The sequence below is a fragment of the Heteronotia binoei genome, chromosome 21 (genome assembly GCF_032191835.1).
Source record: "Heteronotia binoei isolate CCM8104 ecotype False Entrance Well chromosome 21, APGP_CSIRO_Hbin_v1, whole genome shotgun sequence".
NCBI lineage: Eukaryota > Metazoa > Chordata > Lepidosauria > Squamata > Gekkonidae > Heteronotia > Heteronotia binoei.
In genome coordinates, this window is record NC_083243.1 from 190,002,471 (window position 1) to 190,016,352 (window position 13,882).

The 13,882-nt window shown below is 46.7% G+C and overlaps 1 protein-coding gene across 1 annotated transcript in view; it reads right to left on the reverse strand.

Annotated features, from left to right (window-relative positions):
• Positions 1–12,816, reverse strand: part of SEMA5B (semaphorin 5B) — a 546,394-nt gene extending 533,578 nt beyond the window's left edge. The window contains exon 1 of the mRNA XM_060262054.1: positions 12,754–12,816. The gene's annotated coding sequence lies outside the window, so the exon portion shown is untranslated. The remainder of the gene's footprint in view (positions 1–12,753) is intronic.
• Between the last annotated feature and the right edge of the window lie 1,066 nt (positions 12,817–13,882).

Here is a 13,882-nt window from a genome sequence, read left to right on the forward strand (position 1 = left end):
CTTTGAGTACGACCACACCAAATCAGATTTGGATAACTGCAAAGCAGAGCCGGGAATACCCAGAAAGTGGGTAACAGCACAACAATATTGGGTATAAGCCCCCCCCCCCCAAAAAAAAACACCACCACAGCTGCAGAGCATGGATCAACAGCTTTATATGGAAGCAACTTTGGTTTCATAACAGTCATTTCCATAACTACTTAACAGCAAATAGCTACATGATTTGGTAGATGAGGGAAACACACAGGATCAGAGTAAACCACTGAACACAGTATTGTTGGTGGGGAAATGTGCTGGGTATTCCTGTAGTGAGATATCAAGCATGATTTAATGACCATCCACAATTGGTTCAATGGCTTTATCCATGCCAATCTGAAAACCAGCATCAGTAAAGCATCCAGAGATTCCATTGGGATTGCAGAGACCCATATAAGTGTCTAAAACAAATGACAAGGATACCGCTGGGGAGGGTGAGTAAAATATAGTGAAACTTCCTTAAGAGGATCTCAAACAAGGGTGTGCATTCTTCAACTTAACACTCTGCAGCTGCAGAAAACTCAGGAGGCCCTTCTTAAAAATCTAACTCCCAAGTGTGGGAGAGAAACTGTGAAATATTCATAAAGTACTTTGAGCTGACTCATGATGCAGCAAAGTTTAAATGTTAATAGTCTGCCCCCACACAAATAGCCCTGACTTACGTATAGTTGTGAGAATTATTTAAGGCATTATTCTAACAAAACGTCCTATTATTTGAAACGGCGTCAGAAAACTGGAGCATTATAATCAAGCCCTCTGTATTTATAGAAAATTAACATGCATTTGGTTTGCTGACAAAAGTAATTCCACAGAGTCGTTGGGGAGTGGAATCTTGGATGGTGAGATGTATATGAAGTCGTGTGTCCTCCACAGGACCAGATCTACGGGTTTTTTGAGGGGGGGGGAATTACAAAATGGAGCCCCCTTATGGGTCCATAGAATAGAATGGACTCCATACCCAATTTGGCACCCCCCTCTGCCCGCTCCCCTAGATCTGGCCTCGGTCATCCATACCAACCAAGCTGGTAAGGCCAGAGAGCAGCTGGGGACAGGTCAGAGCAGCTGGGAGCACACGCACAATGTCCAGCGGCAGCTCAAGAGAAGGTGAGGCAACAAAAGCCTGGCAGCAAGAGCAATGAATGGCAGCATGCAGGAGACCATGGCAGCAGTAGTTGGGAAATGGTCATACTGGGGTAATCCATGGATGACTTGGTGGTAAGAGTGGTGAACAGTGGTTTGTGGGGGAGATAGCTGCTCTGATCCTCCCCCCCCCTTCCAATACAACACTGGATGTAGAGGCTTGAAGCACACAGGTGGGCAAGAATCAGATATGGCTGCAAGTTGAGGTATGTGGCTAGCAAGTTCTAGGGCTGCCACACTTGAACCTTGTGGGGGGCTCTTGCACCTTGAAAGATGCTGGGACCAGGACCGGATCTACATGTTTTTTGAGGGGGGGCAAGATTAAAAAATGGCGCCCCCTTATGGGCCATTCTATCTTATGGTCCCATAGAATACAATGGACTCCATACCCAATTTGGTGCCCCCCCTCTGTTGGCGCCCGGGGCAAGCACTCCCCTCTGCACCCCCCCCCCCTAGATCCGGCCCTGGCTGGGACAGACACACTGCATGAAGGACTAGGTAGGGGTTCATGTTGTAGAAGAGGAATGGTTTGTTTTTGCTGTTCAGTCACACAGTTGAGTCCAACTCTTTGCAACCCCATGGACCAAGTCACGTCAGGCCCTCCTATCTTCCACCATCCTCCGCACGCAAATTCATGTTAGTTACATCAGTAACGCTGTTGGTTCAACTCTCACAGGCATACATTACTACTGGGAATACCATCGCTTTGGCTATACGGACTTTTGTTGGCAGGGTGATGTCTCTACTTTACTACCTAGGTTTGCCATAGCTGTCCTCCCAAGGAGCAAACGTATTTTAATTTCATGGCTACAGTCACCATCTGCAGTGATCTTGGATCCCAGGAATGTGAAGTCTGTCACTGCTTCCATGTCTTTCCCCTTCTATTTGCCAAGGAGTGATGGGGTCAGATGCCATGATCTTAGTTTTTTTGACGTTGAGTTGATTTTATGGGACCAACACTTGTATTAGAGGCTTAAAGTGCAGTGGCCAAGGAGTGCAGCCCATAACGGAGCAAGTTGGGGATCCCCTGGTCTGAGGCCTAGTTTCACAGGAGTCCTGAGCTTAAGTTTTTGAGTTGTAGATTTTTCAGCCCTCAATAGCATACCCTCTGTTAAGATTATATACATTAGGGCTGACCAGAAACCTATCTACATCTTAATTGTGAACAATTACAAAAACTGAACCCATTTTTGGGGAGGGAGATCGCATATTTTTCATCTCTCGTTTTGAAATTGTTATCTGTAACCCAGCAATGAAATCACTTCCTGATTTGCCAGTTTTCTGACTATTCCACTTTTTGTGCAGAGACATGGTATGTGATCACTTTGTTCACATACCATGTCTCTGCACAAAAATTGGAATAAGCCCTCCCCCCGCCAGAGAATAGGGCTGTAACAACAGAAGACTGGAGAATGGCAGTGAACAGGTCCCTACCCATCCCAAAGGGGGGGGACTATACCACTTTGGCATCAGGGTCAAAGTGACCCTATATTACAGCAAGAAGTAATGGAAACTGGATAGCTCTCTCAATCATAGCTACAAGGGCAAAAAAATCAGGTTTCAAGAATAATTGTCTTCAACGATGCTGGAAAAAAATAAGTAGAATTTGGAATTGGGGTCAAAAATAACCCCCATTGAAAACATCAAAACCCCACAGAAACGTAATGGGGTCAAATTGACCCCACCGTTTTTAAAGTATAAGACACAGTTGGGAATCTGTAAAATTCTGATACAGTTGACCACCAGCTACTGTCTCACTGCCTCACTGACATGGGGATACAGAGGTCTGCCCTCCAATGGCTTACCTCTTGTCTCCAAGGCTGAGAAGAAAGGGTGGCTATAGGGGAGAAATTGTCCTGGAGGCACCCACTCGTATGGGGTGTGCCTCAGGGGGCGATCTTCATCCCGATGTTATTTAACATCTACATGTACCCCCTTGCCCAGATTGTCCGGAGATCTGGGCTGGGATGCCATCAGTATGCAGATGACACCCAGCTGTATCTGTTGATGGGAGGTCAGTCCAGCTGCACCCTGGAAAATCTGGACCTGGCATTACAAGCCATAGTGAAATGGCTCAGGCAGAGTTGACTGAAATTGCATCCAGCAAAGACGAAGTTTCTGTGCCTAAGCCACGGTGGACTGGGAAGGGAGATCCCTTTACCAACCTTTGATGTGGCACCTTTAGCACCAGCTTCTAGGGTCAAGAGCCTAGGGGTGCTCCTGGAGCCTTCATTAACTATGGAGGCCCAGGCAGCAGCCACTGCCAAATCCTCATTTTATCATCGTAGGCGGATAAGGCAGCTGGCCCCATACCTAGAACATGGCGACTTGGCAACAGCAATCCATGCAACAATCACCTCGAGTATAGACTACTGTAACAGCCTCTACATGGGGCTGCCCTTGATGTAAATTCAGAAGCTGCAACTGGTGCAAAACACAGCAGCCAGGTTGTTAATGGAGCTACCTTTACGGGAGCACATTCAAACTGCGCTGGAGTCGTTGCACTGGTTGCCTGTGGTTTTTCTAGATTTGCTTCAAGGTGCTGGTTATGACCTTAAAATCCCTATATGGCCTGGGACCTGTCAACCTCCAGGACTGCCTTTCCCCATATGAGCCTCAGAGAGAACTTTGATCAAGCTCACAAAATCTTCTTATGATCCCCAGGTCAAAAGAAGTTCAGCTGCCCACCACTAGAGCGAGAGCCTTTTCAGTGGTAACCGCTGCCCTGTGGAACACCCTTCCTGAAAATATCAGGGCCTTGTGGGACTTGCCACATTCCACAGGGCCTGCAAGACAGAACTGTTTAAACTAGTGTTTAATATCTAATGGGGAGGCGACCACTATTCCACCACCCCACAGCATTGACACCTGAGCCTATCCCGGTACAAATGCAGAGCTCCAAATAACATCCCTATATGCAGTGCTCAATAAGAACTAAATCCGCCATCTTAGACCCTAGGAAGTGAATCTGAAACCATATTACATGTTGAATTGTATGAAATGTTTTAATTATTTTATTGTAACTCTATTTTAACATTATGTTCTTTAAACTGTTGTTAGCCACCCTGAACCTGTTAGGGGAGGGCGAGATATAAATGTAAATAAATAAATAAATAAAACTTTATTTTTAAGAAAGTAATCATTTAAACTGCTACAGTACTGAAACTTAACAATAGTGCTATATGGAACAACAAGCAATGAAAAAAGTGACTTGTCTTGTCAGGGGATAGAATGGACACTAGTTTCCAAATTTGCAATACAGCTCAATTTGAGCTTTAATTTAGTACAACAAAGGGAAACAATCAGCTCAGTGGACAGATGGCTAGGGGATTTCTAAAGTTCCAGCCTGAATGGCTCCTTCAAGTCTGGAAAATGTGAGATTCAAAGAATGCCTGCAAACATCTCCATGCTCTTCTTGCAGGGGGATAGAATGACCCCATTTCAAAATTGCAATACAGTTCAATTTGAGCTTTTCCATGTGGCTAAAAACATAAGGGAAGCTTTGAGAAAGCACAAACTCAGGGCTTTTACCTGCTCCTACAATATATACAACAATTCAGGTTGCAAACACTGGTTTTCTTTGGGGTCATTTCAACCCCCAATTCCAAAAGTGGTATTATTTATTTACGTTATAAATATGTTACGTATGAACCCTCAAAGCCAAAAGTGAGGTACTTTTTCCACAACAAACATCTGTGAAAATAAATTATGGAGAGAAATGGTGACCACTATTCCACCACATTTCACTGTTCGCTCCACCTTCCTATAAAATGGAGATTACGTATGGTCCATTTATTTATACATGGGAACAGTGCTAAAATCATTTCTCAGTATGTGTTTGGGTCAACAGAACCCCAATTACAATGATGTGTCCTACTTTCACTTTCAAGCCATTGAGGTCAGAATGACCCCATTTGCCCTGTTGATAAAACTCAAACTTTAAAAAGAAAGGCAGTGTGGAGGGAAGAGAGGGAATTCAAGGCACTGCAGTTAATTGGGGGAGGAGACATAACAGGAGTTTGGTTCCTGCAGAAAGCTTTAAATGGGTAAACCAATTTTTTCCCCATGACTTCGGGGGTCAAAAGAACCCCAGTTTCCTGAAAGGGCTAAAAAGACAAACATTCTCACAAGAGGAAAAATTAGGGGAAATATTTTGCTCATTCCCACCACTGGCATAATTTGAGGAGACAAAAATCAAAACAGAACATTTGGCACAGGCCAATACACGGACAAGATAGATCCACTTGTTTTGGCAAGGAAAGAGACACAGAGGGGGTCAGGGGTGGAGAGAATCCAGTTCCTTATCCTGTCTCATGAACAGTGAACCAGAAAGATTTCAGATTTTGAAAAAGGGAATCACACATGCCAATGCTGCTAGGGACTCACACATGCAGCAAGCAATTTTCCAGTCAGCAAAGGCATAGCCACACAGAAGCTTGCTTTCACGTGCACATGGTTCCTAGCCAACTTTCTTTTTCAGCCAACAAGCTCGGGGAAACATTCACTTCTCTCTAAACTCCTCCATCTCTCTCCCACCTCTTTCTGCAGTGCTTGCTTGCTCACCCCTGTATGTGAGACACACTGTTGGTTAACTCTGAAAGCTGTCCCCTGCCAAATTTTTCTAGGAAATCACTTGGGGTTCACAGCTGATAGTCTGAGTTTTCACTTTTTGCGCACTAACTCTCAAAACATCTGCATTTAAGTGTGAGGGGAACGGGGGTGGGAGAATATCTTTTAGTTCAGAGGGAGAGACCAATCTTCTCTACAGGAAAATCTCTGGGGATTAATGAGTTACTTGAGTAGTTCAGTATCAGTGTGGCGGCAGAAAAAAGGAAAAGGAAGAACTTAAGAGGAGCAATGACACGATGCAAGTTATACTATTTTGTAAGTGAAAAGTTTACTGTATGCAGAGGAAAAGAAGGAACACTTGATTTTTCCAAGGCATCTGTCTATTCTTGCTCCTGCCTTCATTTGTCCCAGTCTAAGTGGTTCCCATCCACAAAAGATATGCTCATTTTCACTGCAATTATTGGAGGGTTTAGTCATCAGTCCTCTCGTATCTTCCGTTGCACTTGTCACATTTAATTTCTTTTCCCCTATTAAGTCACTCTCCTTTTCATTAAACACTCTCTCTGTCTAGCCTGCCAAAGAACTGCCAATGGCCCCCTCATTTTACAGAAGAATAGGCCAATTTTACCAATGGAAAAGAACTTGTAATGTACCATGGAAAGAGTACAATGAAGTGTGGTAATTAATGATGATGCTACTAAGCGCAGATGATGGAAAACAAAATTTTCAGTGGTTTACAGCCTTTCTGTTGTTTGCTGTATTTGAAAAACAGAAGCTGCCAAAACAAAACAAAAAAACCCACCCCAAACACTGAGGGGGGGGTAGAAAGGAAAAAAGGAGCTATATTAATAATGTATTAGCCTAACCACTGTAAGTTTCAAACAAGGCTCTTAAAAGCCAATTCACACATCCATGGACATCATCAGAGTTTTGCCCTTCTGATGATGAAAAAAACTGTACTTTCTGAAGAGATGACAATTGATACAAAAGCTAAGTCTATAGTGTTTGATTCATGATAGCTGTTTCATGCAGGCAAAGCATTAGTCGGAGTAGCAGTCTTTAAAAGATGAACCTGTGTATCAGAATTCACCTTAACTCAAAATAACCACATACATGTGGCATGTCACTCCACCCATTAACATTTAGGATAAAAAGAAAACTGTATTTTTTCAATTTGTATCTTTATGGACACTCTCAGCCATCTTGAAGTCTTATAGGGTGGCCAGACCGTCCCGGTATCCCGGTACTTTCCCGGTTCTGGCCCCCAATTCCCGGCTCCCGGGCTGGGTATACCGGGACCATTAAGAGGTCCCGGTTTAGCCAGCCAGAGAGCCGGGGGCCGCGCGCCCGGGCGGGGAAGGCGGCGAGTGAGGGAGGGAGCGACCCTGCGCGTGCGCAGATCACCCTGCGCATGCGCAGGGACGCTCCCTCCCTCCCTCGCCGCCTTCCCCGCCCGCGCACGGGGCCCGGCGGTGGCGGCGGAGGCCCGGGAGAGCGTCGGAAAGGCCCGCGGCGGTCGCTGGAGGCCCTCCAGCGACCCCCGCGGGCCTTTCCGACGCTCCCCGGGGCTCGAAGCTCCCACCCCCCGTCCTCCTCCGCCCGGGAGAGCGTCGGAAAGGCCCGCGGGGGTCGCTGGAGGCCCTCCAGCGACCCCCGCCGGCCTTTCCGACGCTCCCCGGGGCTCGAAGCTCCCACCCCCCGTCCTCCTCTGCCCGGGAGGGCGTCGGAAAGGCCCGCGGGGGTCGCTGGAGGCCCTCCAGCGACCCCCGCGGGCCTTTCCGACGCTCCCCGGGGCTCGAAGCTCCCACCCCCCGTCCTCCTCTGCCCGGGAGAGCGTCGGAAAGGCCTGCGGGGGTCGCTGGAGGGCCTCCAGAGACCCCCGCGGGCCTTTCCGACGCTCCCCGGGGCTCGAAGCTCCCACCCCCGTCCTCCTCCGCCCGGGAGGGCGTCGGAAAGGCCCGCGGGGGTCGCTGGAGGCCCTCCAGCGACCCCCGCCGGCCTTTCCGACGCTCCCCGGGGCTCGAAGCTCCCACCCCCCGTCCTCCTCCGCCCGGGAGAGCGTCGGAAAGGCCTGCGGGGGTCGCTGGAGGCCCTCCAGCGACCCCCGCCGGCCTTTCCGACGCTCCCCGGGGCTCGAAGCTCCCACCCCCCGTCCTCCTCCGCCCGGGAGGGCGTCGGAAAGGCCCGCGGGGGTCGCTGGAGGCCCTCCAGCGACCCCCGCCGGCCTTTCCGACGCTCCCCGGGGCTCGAAGCTCCCACCCCCCGTCCTCCTCCGCCCGGGAGAGCGTCGGAAAGGCCCGCGGGGGTCGCTGGAGGCCCTCCAGCGACCCCCGCCGGCCTTTCCGACGCTCCCCGGGGCTCGAAGCTCCCACCCCCCGTCCTCCTCCGCCCGGGAGGGCGTCGGAAAGGCCCGCGGGGGTCGCTGGAGGCCCTCCAGCGACCCCCGCCGGCCTTTCCGACGCTCCCCGGGGCTCGAAGCTCCCACCCCCCGTCCTCCTCTGCCCGGGAGAGCGTCGGAAAGGCCCGCGGGGGTCGCTGGAGGCCCTCCAGCGACCCCCGCGGGCCTTTCCGACGCTTCCCCGGCCTCTACCACCCCCCCCCCGTGCTGGCGGAGGCCCGGGAGGGCATCGGAAAGGCCTCTCCGCCGCCGGAGGGGTTTTGAGGGGTTATAGAGTGTTTCGAGCCCGTCCCTGTGGCATCGGTCCCATCATTGTGGGGCCCAGGGGGCCAGCGCAGCGGCACGCTGAAGCAGCCTGTCGGTCACTTCCAGGTTCCTGTCCTGCATCTCGACCTGTGTTATTAGTGACAGGCTGCTTCGGCGTGCCGCTGCGCCGGCCCCCTGGGTCCCACAACGATGGGACCGATGCCACAGGGACGGGCTCGAAACACTCTATAACCCCTCAAAAGAACAGCAGTCTAGCTCGCTTCCCCCGAGCCCTGCCGCCATAAGCCTCAAGGGGGCTCATTTTGCGGCATCTCCCGGCGGGAGGGTGGCACCCGCACGGGACACATATCAAATGAAAGAGGGGGCGCAGGGCTATCAGAAACAGTCAGCGGAGGGAGTCGGGAGACCACCCCACTGGGGGATCCACACCCCGAAAGTGATGAAGGTGGCGCAGATAGAGCCAACAAAGCCAACAGGACAAAATAAATAGGCTGCATTATGCAGCACAGTTGAGAAAGTGCCTTATCCCATATACTGATGAAGTATATACAGGATTTGAGAACAAAATTGTTTCCGGCGGTGATATTTGGGGGATTTTTGGGGACGTCACAGGAAGTGCTGTGAAGTCACTTCCTGTTTCCGGCAGTGGCATTTGGGGGAAATGATGTCATTTGGGGGAAATGATGTCACAGGAAGTGATGTCACTTCCCGTTTCCGGCAGGTGACGCGGGGAAAATGATGTCACAGGAAGTGATGCCACTTCCTGTTTCCGGTGGTGGCATGACGTCACCGGAAGTGACGTCACCGGAAGTGACGTCACTTCCTGTTTCCGGCGGCGCGAGCGCGCGCGCACCCCTGCCTCCCCCCCCCCATTGTCCCTGGCTGGCCTTCAGACATTATGGTCACCCTAGTCTTATGTACATCTACCACAAGGGCTAGAGACTTATTACGAGCCTCGTTCTTTCATACTAGAAAGCAGCCTGAGTTATAAGAACAATGTACCACTCCCCTCAGCCCCTCAAAAAACAAACAGACAGCAAAATACCTTGCACTTTTGCAATGGAAATTAATACCATGATTAGAAAAGGTTACATCTAACATACATCATTTGTACATTGGATCAGGCACACAATTTTATACTCTCAAGAGGTTATTAAAGTTGTTGACAAATGTATACAACAGATATAAAGCATGTGCACAACTCACCTAGGACTCGATTTTGTGAAACATCTGAAAATGGGAAAATTTACACAGGAGAAGAACTGAATCGGTGGGAGTTTCTGCTTAACATGTATTAAAATTATCCAGATTATTGTGGGGAGAGTCGGGAATGTCTCAATGCAGACTGTATTTACATAATTTTCTATTACATTCCTCATTACTTTGCAACATAGTGGAACGTTTTGCTAAAAATCAGACAATAACCTGTATAGCTAGGATCATTTGGTGAGACAAGCAGAAAATGAGCTGAATTAAATAAAATATTGGGCTGTTAAGAATTTCCATGGCATGTTTTTTTACCGTGAAATGTGTCAATTCAGTAAGCATAATGATTCCACCAAGAGAGCAGTGTGCCCCTGGGAAAAATAAACTTTTCTGGCAAAGTTAATCTTTTCTGGCGGAGTCATAAAAAAAAACAGAATGGATAAAAAGTACTTCTATTCCCAAAGGGTGATTAACACATGGAATTCACTGCCACAGGAGGTGGCAGCGGCTGCAAGCATAGCCAGCTTCAAGAGGGGATTAGATTAGCATATGAAGAAGAAGAAGATGATATTGGATTTATATCCCGCCCTCCACTCCGAAGAGTCTCAGAGCGGCTCACAATCTCCTTTACCTTCCTCCCCCACAACAGACACCCTGTGAGGTGGGTGGGGCTGGAGAGGGCTCTCCCAGCAGCTGCCCTTTCAAGGACAACCTCTGCCAGAGCTCTGGCTGACCCAAGGCCATTCCAGCAGGTGCAAGTGGAGGAGTGGGGAATCAAACCCGGTTCTCCCGGATAAGATTCCGCACACTTAACCACTACACCAAAATGGCACCAAACTGGAGCAGAGGTCCATCAGTGGCTATTAGCCATAGTGTACTGTTGGAACTCTTTGTCTTGGGCAGTGATGCTCTGTATTCTTGGTGCTTGGGGGAGCACAGTGGGAGGGCTTCTAGTATCCTGGCCGCACTGATGGACCTCCTGATGGCACCTGGTTTTTTTAGCCACTGTGTGACAAAGAGTGTTGGACTGGATGGGCCACTGGCCTGATACAACATGGCTTCTCTTATGTTCTTCTTTGACAATGGTTACAGGTAGTCACATTGGTGCAAAGCAAAATCCAAAAACAAAAGCCATGTAATAACTTTTATTAGGACTGAACAAAACAGTGGGGAGGCTTTGAAGGTCTCTGGAACTTTTCAATTGGGTGGAATGTAGGTGTTTCAGGCATTTAACATCCGGGAGCACTGAAAAACTTGCATGCTGTTTTGTGTCATTTTGATGAGTTCTAATGAACAACATTTAACAACAGCAACAGTCAATGGCTGAGCAATTGGTATTACTTTTGGGGAAAGGGGAATACTGCAGGACTAAAAGCTAATACAGGTCCAGACTTTAAAACGTTGACAAAAAGATCCAACTACATTATTCTTTGTGGTTCTTATTCCCTTTCTATTTGTTATTTCCTTCTTCCCAAATTATCTTTCTCATAAGCAAAATGGTCTCCCCTAATGATTAAATCACAATTTTCAATGGGCAGTGATTGAATTATCTGATAACACTTGATGAAAGCTATCTACTCAAGCTGAAATAAAAGGTGGAATCAATGAGTTTTTCATTACAAGATATTGATTGTACTAAACTAAATAGAGATTCAATGAGTACATTAAGTAAGAGACACAAAAAGCACAAGGGAATAACTGACCAAAATATAAGTCAACTGCTTAATTCATGCATACAAATTAGGAAGTTGTTTATTTATTCATTCTTTTTCTCACTGAATAGCTCCCCAATTCCAAAAGTTTGGGACTGGTAAGAACAGATTATGTGTATACAATTCAATTACTCTCCAAACTAAGTGAAAAATCCAAACTTCTACTGGTTTAACTTTGTCATCCAAACATCATTCTCACAAAGACCAATTTCCCACTAGCGCTTTAATCCTGGTTTAACTCTATCCCCAAACTGACTTTCTACACTAAAACCATAGAATCATAGAGTCATAAAGTTGGTTTCTCTGCTTCTATGATTCTACTGTTGAAGGTCAGTTTGAGGACAGAGTTAAACCAGGATTAAAACTCTAGTGCGAAATTGGTCAAAGATTCAGAAAAACATCAAGTTTAGACTTAGTGAAGGCTCAAAACCCACAAGCAGCTGTCAAGGTGACTTCTATACTTGTTCTTGCTCCACTAATAAGACACTTAATGCCAAATACAGCATTAAGAAACAGAGGTAATTTAAACTGTAATGTATTACATGTTCATCTTAGTGATGAACTCTTCTGCCATAACTGGCTGAATTATTCCTATGTCATAAACTGATGGAAAGACATGAGCCATATTGGGCTCATGCCCTTATTCTTCCCATAATGTCTGCAGATATTATGTGGCCATCTGAAAAATCCTCCATACATCAGCTGTTGCAAAAGGAGTCTTTAAAAAAAAAAAAAATCCATGCAAACACCATCACACCTATGCTGCCCCCCAGGGTGCTTCTAGATAAAATCACAGGCACAATTAATTAATACATAATGCATCCATAAATTACACAGGGAATATATATTCTTATGTGCTATGCCAACCTGAACACAAGAATCAGAATCAGACATACAGAATCAGACTTTTGGTCTATCAAAATCAGTACTCTCTACTCTGGCAGCGGCTAACTAAAGTTAAGGTCTCTCATATCATCTTCTTTGAAGATGCTAGGGATTGAACCTGGTACCTTCTGAATGCAAAGCAGATACTTCAATTGGTACCTTCTGCACGCGAAGCAAATACTTTAACTAAAATACTCCGATAGTTCATATGCAGATCAAAGTCAAGAAGGATCAGTGAATAGCAGGGTCCAAACCACCAAATGAAGCTCAAAAGCACTGCAGATTGCAAACCTGAGGCATTTTCCTAGTTTCCAGTTTTTGTTGTAGCACAAGTAGTGCAATCTCATGTAGAGGTACTACAAGATAAATCTATTGGCTTCAAAGGGCTTAGACGGCAGTAACTCCACAAATGACAGCTGTGCAAATTACTTACACAATAAGCTTTCAGAGCAGAAGAATTCAGAAACAAGACAAGATCTAGAAAGAGTTGTCACAGCTTTTAAAAATTAAGCATTGGACAGTCAGCCTTAAAATACTCACTGCCTTTGCATCACTGGTGTATCATTTTGAGATCCATGCTGTGTTGTAATCCTGTCGTGACCTATGAGAAAGCAAAGAGGCATGAGCAGTGTGTTGAAACTAATGATTAACATACCCATATAAAAGCAATACAGGGGAGAGAATGTAACAGATATTTAAACTCAATATCAGTCTCTCTTGCAGTAGACATTTAGAGAAAATCGTTTTTAGAAAACTACTCTCCTCCTGGTAAAATATTTAGGGGGAAAACATTCATTTTCAAACATGCATTAAAATTTCCTTTGATTTCTTCCATGCCAAAACCCAGATATGACTCTACTTGCAAATTTTACCAGGCTAAGACAATCTCTACAGCTCTACATCATTGCTTCAACATTCCTTTCTCTCCACGGTAAAGACTTATTTTATCTTGAAGAACAAGTCATCTATGCCACTCTTGGCATATCACTTTGGCTATTGCATTTCTCCACTGAATTGTGGATGCAACCCATAAAAGGTTATTAACACCATTAATCATTCACCTTAAGATGGAAAAGACCTTACCAGGAGCCGGTGCTTCTCACCTTGGTCACAGTCAGCTCCTGCTTTACTGTATTTATTTATTATTTAATTTATTTGTTATATTCAATTTATGAATTGCCTATTCTTTATGATGTAAGGCTCTAGATGATTTACAACCAGTAAAAACTAGTTAAAAATGGACAGCTACGTTGTTTCAGGTGGTGTCAGATATTTACTGCCCTGCTCTGGAGTCACAGTAGACTCACGGGCAAGTAAGGAGAGGGCCAAAGGAAAAAAGAGGAGTCTGCCAGCTATGATGCAACCGTCGCTGTCCTCAACCAAAGGCCTGGCAGAACATCTCTGCCTTACAGGCCCTGTAGAATTCCATTAAAACCTGCAAGGCCCTGGTGGTGTTTGGCAGAAAGTTCCACTGGGTGGGAACCAGGACCGAAAAGTCCTAGCTCTTTCATACATATTGCTTGGCTATTGAATCCCCCACTGCTCTATCAGCTGGCTTGGAGAAGGCTTTTGTCTCTTTAAATCACTTCTCCAAGCCAGCTGGGAGTTTGGAGAATGCATTTAAAGTTGCTGTCTTTCCAAATCTCCCCCCCCCCATTTATTTTCCTTC